This window comes from Erinaceus europaeus, chromosome 11 (assembly GCF_950295315.1).
Source record: "Erinaceus europaeus chromosome 11, mEriEur2.1, whole genome shotgun sequence".
Classification (NCBI taxonomy): domain Eukaryota; kingdom Metazoa; phylum Chordata; class Mammalia; order Eulipotyphla; family Erinaceidae; genus Erinaceus; species Erinaceus europaeus.
The window spans coordinates 116,138,175-116,145,674 of record NC_080172.1 but is presented as its reverse complement, the minus strand read 5'-3'; the positions used below and the strand labels follow the sequence as shown (position 1 = coordinate 116,145,674).

General features: G+C 55.3%; 2 protein-coding genes across 4 annotated transcripts in view; one reads left to right on the top strand and one right to left on the bottom strand.

Annotated features, from left to right (window-relative positions):
* Positions 1–7,500, top strand: part of ATP13A2 (ATPase cation transporting 13A2) — a 387,527-nt gene that overhangs the window by 12,639 nt on the left and 367,388 nt on the right. The gene's annotated exons all lie outside the window — the stretch shown is intronic.
* Positions 1–7,500, bottom strand: part of PADI3 (peptidyl arginine deiminase 3) — a 41,514-nt gene that overhangs the window by 29,489 nt on the left and 4,525 nt on the right. The window lies entirely within an intron of this gene.

The window sequence follows — 7,500 nt, the reverse complement described above, 5'->3', positions numbered from 1 at the left end:
CTTCCAGTAGAGAACAAGGAAGCATACTAGGCCTGAGCCCCCAATTTCACGGGAAGAACTTGGGGTCCCGCTGGGGACAAGCTGACCCCTCACCCACACAGGAAGCTCTGCTCCTGCCTGCACTGGACACCTCCCACAGAAATGGGCGTAAGTCCCAGGACACAAGCACATAAGCCTAGAACTGTGTGAGATGCCCCCAGCCTACCCCCACAGGTCTTCCCCTGCCAGGAGGGTCCCCACCTCTCACAACTTGCCTGAGTAAACTTTCCTCTGTCTGCACTCCAGACTCTACTTACCTCACCTTTAGCCATATTCTGACAGTTGGTACTAAAACTTGGAAGGGGCTATGGGGCTGACCATCCAGTGCACCCTTACTCTGACACTTCCCGGGGGCCGGAACCCAGGAAGAGGGGCTGACCATCCAGTGCGCCCTTATTCTGACACTTCCTGGGGGCCAGGACCCAGGAAGAGGGGCTGACCATGCAGGGTGCCCTTACTCGGACACTTCCCTGGGGCCAGGACCCAGGAAGAGGGGCTGACCATGCAGGGCGCCCTTACTCGGACACTTCCCTGGGGCCAGGACCCAGGAAGAGGGGCTGGCCATGCAGGGCGCCCTTACTCTGACACTTCCCGGGGGCCAGGACCCAGGAAGAGGGGCTGGCCATGCAGGGCGCCCTTACTCGGACACTTCCCAAGGGTCGGAACCCAGGAAGAGGGGCTGACCATGCAGGGCGCTCTTACTCGGACACTTCCCGGGGGCCAGGACCCAGGAAGAGGGGCTGACCATGCAGGGCGCCCTTACTCGGACACTTCCCAGGGGCCAGAACCCAGGAAGAGGGGCTGACCATGCAGGGCGCCCTTACTCGGACACTTCCCGGGGGCCAGGACCCAGGAAGAGGGGCTGGCCATGCAGGGCACCCTTATTGACACTTCCCGGGGGCCAGGACCCAGGAAGAGGGGCTGACCATGCAGGGCACCCTTATTCTGATACTTCCCGGGGGCCAGGACCTAGGAAGAGGGGCTGACCATGCAGGGCGCCCTTACTCGGACACTTCCCAGGGGGTCAGAACCCAGGAAGAGGGGCTGGCCATGCAGGGCGCCCTTACTCGGATACTTCCCAGGGGTCGGAACCCAGGAAGAGGGGCTGACCATGCAGGGCGCCCTTACTCGGACACTTCCCGGGGGCCAGGACCCAGGAAGAGGGGCTGACCATGCAGGGCGCCCTTATTCTGATACTTCCCAGGGGCCAGGACCCAGGAAGAGGGGCTGACCATGCAGGGCGCCCTTACTCGGACACTTCCCGGGGGCCAGAACCCAGGAAGAGGGGCTGGCCATGCAGGGCGCCCTTATTCTGACACTTTCCAGGGGCCAGAACCCAGGAAGAGGAGCTGACCATGCAGGGCGCCCTTATTCTGATACTTCCCAGGGGCCAGGACCCAGGAAGAGGGGCTGACCATGCAGGGCGCCCTTACTCGGACACTTCCCTGGGGCCAGGACCCAGGAAGAGGGGCTGGCCATGCAGGGCGCCCTTACTCTGACACTTCCCGGGGGCCAGGACCCAGGAAGAGGGGCTGGCCATGCAGGGCGCCCTTACTCGGACACTTCCCAAGGGTCGGAACCCAGGAAGAGGGGCTGACCATGCAGGGCGCTCTTACTCGGACACTTCCCGGGGGCCAGGACCCAGGAAGAGGGGCTGACCATGCAGGGCGCCCTTACTCGGACACTTCCCAGGGGCCAGAACCCAGGAAGAGGGGCTGACCATGCAGGGCGCCCTTACTCGGACACTTCCCGGGGGCCAGGACCCAGGAAGAGGGGCTGGCCATGCAGGGCACCCTTATTGACACTTCCCGGGGGCCAGGACCCAGGAAGAGGGGCTGACCATGCAGGGCACCCTTATTCTGATACTTCCCGGGGGCCAGGACCTAGGAAGAGGGGCTGACCATGCAGGGCGCCCTTACTCGGACACTTCCCAGGGGGTCAGAACCCAGGAAGAGGGGCTGGCCATGCAGGGCGCCCTTACTCGGATACTTCCCAGGGGTCGGAACCCAGGAAGAGGGGCTGACCATGCAGGGCGCCCTTACTCGGACACTTCCCGGGGGCCAGGACCCAGGAAGAGGGGCTGACCATGCAGGGCGCCCTTATTCTGATACTTCCCAGGGGCCAGGACCCAGGAAGAGGGGCTGACCATGCAGGGCGCCCTTACTCGGACACTTCCCGGGGGCCAGAACCCAGGAAGAGGGGCTGGCCATGCAGGGCGCCCTTATTCTGACACTTTCCAGGGGCCAGAACCCAGGAAGAGGAGCTGACCATGCAGGGCGCCCTTATTCTGATACTTCCCAGGGGCCAGGACCCAGGAAGAGGGGCTGACCATGCAGGGCGCCCTTACTCGGACACTTCCCGGGGGCCAGAACCCAGGAAGAGGGGCTGGCCATGCAGGGCGCCCTTATTCTGACACTTTCCAGGGGCCAGAACCCAGGAAGAGGAGCTGACCATGCAGGGCGCCCTTATTCTGATACTTCCCAGGGGCCAGGACCCAGGAAGAGGGGCTGACCATGCAGGGCGCCCTTACTCGGACACTTCTCGGGGGCCAGAACCCAGGAAGAGGGGCTGGCCATGCAGGGCGCCCTTATTCTGACACTTTCCAGGGGCCAGAACCCAGGAAGAGGAGTTGACCATGCAGGGCGCCCTTACTCGGACACTTCCCAGGGGCCGGAACCCAGGAAGAGGGGCTGCGCTAACAGGTGTTTTTTTTTCATGGTTTTTTTTTAATTTATAAAATAAAAATATTGACAAGACTATAGCATAAGAGGGGTACAACTCCACACAGTTCCCACCACCGGAACTCCGTATCCCATCCCCTCCTCTGATAGCTTTCCTGTTCTCTATCCCTCTGGGAGTATGGACCCAAGGTCATTGTGGGTTGCAGAAGGTGGGAGGTCTGGCTTCTGTAATTGCTTCCCCGCTGAACATGGGTGTTGACAGGTGGATCCATACTCCCAGCCTGTGTCTCTCTTTCCCCAGTGGGACAGGGCTCTGGGGAGGTGGGGCTCCAGGACACATTGGTGGGGTCGTCTGTCCAGGGAGGTCTGGCTCAGAGCTAGCTCAGAGCTCAACTCCCACTCTTTCTTTGGACACTGGGTATCACACTATTCTAACAAAAAACCCACCCAGTACCCAGGCCCAAACCTCAGAGTGGGGGTAGTTCAGCCTCAATCCTAGCACAAAGTCAGCACCCCTTAAGGGGCCCGCTTTGCTAAGCAGTGCACAGGGTAATAAGCTCAGGGGGCCCCGTGCTCTCCTGGTTCAAGCCCTGTGTGAGGCACCAGGGGAGCCCCTGATGGGCATGAAAGTCTTCTGTCCAAGAAGGGCCCCAAAGAGCTGGGGGCTCCTGGTGCCAGGATCTGAGCCAAGAGTCCGGTTCTAGCAGGGCCTGGTCACACATCAGCAGGGACCTAGAATTGGACACCTAGAGACTCCCCAGCAGCCTCCTGTGTAAAGTAGAAAATGGCACTTACTTGTCCAGACTTTGGGGCAAGTATAAGGTTCAAGTGTCTTAATAAAGAGGAAAGGATTGGAAATCCATAGAAGGACCTGAGCAAGGACCCAGGTTCAAGACCCCACTCCCTACCTGCGGTGGAGTGCTTCACATGCGGTGAAGCAGGTCTGCAGGTGTCTGTCTTTCTCTCCCCCTCTCTACCATCCCCTTCTCTCTCAATTTCTCTCTGTCCTGTCCAATAAAGTAGGGGAAAAAAATGGCCACCAGGAGCAGTGGATTCATAGTGCTGGCACCGGGCCCCAGCACTAACCCTGGAGGCAAAAACTAAGAAAGGAAGAAAGGGAAGAAGGAAGAAACATACCTGGCCTGAACAGGGGAGGATAAGTGGAAAATGGGCCAATGAAGAAGCTTGAGGGAGTGGGTGGGGGTGTCCAGGGAAGGCTTCCTGGAGGAAGAGACATGAACTGAGACAGGAAGCAGAGAGGTCTGGGAAAAAGGCATTTTCACCAAGGAGCCTTAGGAGGTCAGGGGTAAGTTCTAATCATCTAAAGCCTTTTCCTGTTTACCCTTGGACTGTGGAGCCAGATATGGTTCTGGCAGAAGGGGCAGCACTAGGAAACCCTGGGCACATGAAACACACCTGTAGTAGATGGCCCAGCTTCTTCCCACACCGAGACCCCTAGGCTCATCTGCTCTGTTCCTACCCTGGCATGCCTGTTTATGGAAAAATTTGCCTTTCAGCCAACAGTCGCAGATGCTACCATGATGTCATCCTGACTTCCCTGGGCAGACAAACTCACCCATGTGTCCTGGAAACTCCCCTCCCCAGAGCCCTGCCCCACTAGGGAAAGACAGAAACAGGCTGGGGATGTGGATCCACCTGCCAACACCCATGTCCAGTGGAGAAGCAATGACAGAAGCCAGAACTCCCACCTTGTGCTCCCCATAAAGTATTCTGGTCCAGACTCCCAGAGGAATAAAGAACAGGGAAGCTTCCAGTGGAGGGGATGGGACACAGAACTCTGACGGTGGGAACTGTGTGGAATTGTACCCCTGTGATCTTACAGTCTTGATAACCATTATTAAGTCACTAATAAAAAGAAAGAAAGGAAGAAAGAGAGAAAGAAAGAAAGAAAGAAAGAAAGGAAGGAAGGAAGGAAGGAAGAAAGAAAGAAAGAAAGAAAGAAAGAAAGAAAGAAAGAAAGAAAGAAAGAGAGAAATCATAGCCAGACACTAAGGCTTGTGTAACCTGGGTCTGGACAGGTGGGTGCCCTTGCAGGAGTGAAGTGGCCTCCTCAGCCTCAATGTCCCCATGTGATGAGAGGCTTGAAGGAGCAGGTGCGTCTGAACACTGGGGGTGAGTGGAAGTTAGGGGTGCCAAAGCCCACACCCTCATTTCCCTTAGGACCTCAGCCCCGAAGAGACGACACTAAAAGGTGCAGCCGCAGACTCCTGGTCCAGTGCCCAGAGCTGCCATGGAAGCTGTGCCAGGTAGGACAGCAGGCACCAAGTACCAACAGCACTAGGTCTCCCCTTTCCCGAAAGATCAGAACAGGGACCAGAGCCTCCCTGGGAAAAGTCCTTACTCTGAGTAGCCCGCCACGAGCAGCGGTGACCGGCATGCTCGCTCCATACGGTGTCCCAGCCCTGCCCTGCTTAGCGAGTGACTTGGGGGTCACAGCGTCTATTCACCTGAGGCTACCCAGGTGCAGGGCAGTCCACACCCTCTGACCAGGAAGAGTACTCAGCCACCCTGGCTGCACGGCTGGGCCAAGAGACAGAAAGTGGAGCCTAGCTGGGTGACCAGGTGAGGTGACCACTTTTCTCTTTCTCTTTCTTTCTTTCTTTCTTTCTTTCTTTCTTTCTTTCTTTCTTTCTTTCTCTCTCTCTTCCTTCCTTTCTTTCTTTCTTCCTTTCCTTCCTTCTTCCCTCCTCCTTTTCCTTTTCCTTCTCCTCCTTCTTTTAATTACCACCTGGGTTATCAGTGGGACTCAGTGCCAGCACTACAGATCCACTGCTCTCAGTGGTCATTTTTTCTTTTTTAAATTTATTTTTATTGTTTTATTTGCTAGGACAGAGAGAAATTAAGAGGGGGCTGGAGAGAGAAGGAGAGATCACTGCAGACTTACCTGACTCCTTATTAGACTGCAGGTGGCTGGAACCCAGCTCCTTAGCCAGGTGCCACTACCCGGCCCCCAGAAGCCTTTTCTAAAGCCCAAAGCCCCGAGAGAGTTGAAGATCTTGAGCCTCCAGGACCCAGCTCTCTGCAAGGCAAGGCAGGGCTCTTCCACCCAACAGAAGCCAGTGGAGTTAGAAGCCAAGTTGCTTCCTCAGGTCGGGCAGGGGGCTCGGAGACCTTCATGAGGAGAGCCTGAAAACCTTTGCCCTATGACAACTTCTTCAGGGTGCATGTGGGGAAACTGAGGCATGAGGAGGCTAGGAAGACAGAGGGGGGCTGAAACTCAAAAGTCCTAGCTCCCAGCTGCCCCAATCTATAAAGACTACCTTTCCTTAGCAAGGGGTGCCATGCTAGGGCAGCACATCACCCCCCAGGGCACAGCCACCCACCCCTAAGGACGGCCACTTAGGGAAGCAAAGCACCTTTTTTTTTTTTTACTTTTTATGTTATCTTTATTTATTGAATATAGACAGCCAGAAATTGAGAGGGAGGGGAAACAGAGAGGGAGAGAGACAGAGAGACACCTGCAGCCCTGCTTCACCACTCATGAAGCTTTCCCCCTGCAGGTGGAGACCAGGGGCTTGAACCAGGGTCCCTGGTCACTGTAGTGTGTGTGCTTAACCAGGTGCACCACTGGCTAGTCCTAAGCAAAGTGCTCTTACGAAGTCTGAGCTAAGCTATCTCCAACTCAAGGAGAGGCAAGAAGGCAGACAGGAACCTTGCACAGTCTGGCCTCTGCTCATCCTGTGAGGCTCTGGTTGGTTCGCTTCCTCCAGCAAGCCTGCCCTGACTGCCAGCCTATGATACATTTCCCTTTTTAAAAAAATAATTAATTAGCGCAGGTGGCGCAAAGCACAAGGACCGGCATAAGGATCCCGGTTCGAACCCCGGCTCCCCACCTGCAGGGGAGTCGCTTCACAGGCGGTGAAGCAGGTCTGCAGGTGTCTTTCTCTCCCCCTCTCTGTCTTCCCCTCCTCTCTCCATTTCTCTCTGTCCTATCTAACAACGACAACAACAATAATAACTACAACAATAAAACAACAACGGCAACAAAAGGGAATAAATAAATAAAATAAATATTTAAAAAATATTTTAAAAAGATAAATAAATAATTTATTTATTTATTTATTTTCCATTTTGTTGCCCTTGTTGTTTATCATTGTTGTTGTTATTATTATTGTTATTATTGATGTCATTGTTGTTGGATAGGACAAAGAGAAACGGAAAGAGAAGGGGAAGACAGGCAGGGGGAGAGAAAGACAGACACCTGCAGACCTGCTTCACCACCTGTGAAGCGACTCCCCTGCAGGTGGGGAGCCGGGGGCTCGAACCAGGATCCTTACGCCTGTCCTTACGCTTTGTGCCACCTGCACTTAACCCGCTGCGCTACCACCCGACTCCCCCATTTCCCTTTTTTTAATCATCTTCTATTCATCATGGCTCAGGAGTTATTTTCCTTTTGGTCCACACAGCCAGGGTAAGATAGAGACTAGGGAAGCTTCCGGTGGAGGGGAGGGGACATGGACTCTGGGGGTGGGAACTGTGTGGAATCGTACCTCTTACAATCTTGTCCATCATTATTAAATCACTAATAGTTTTTAAAGACATTGTTCTTCATTTTTGGAGACACTGGGGGCTGCACAGAGGACCTGATCAAAGCCTTGAAATGCTGATGATGGCTGTTTCGCAATGGGATGCTCACATCTGAAGGGCAAAATCCCCCGTCCATCCTCTCAACGGCCCTTTGATGTCAAGACCAAGCTGGGCAGCACCGGACTCTGCCACCCTCACTATCTGTGTGACCTGCTCCCTCCCCTCTCTGTGC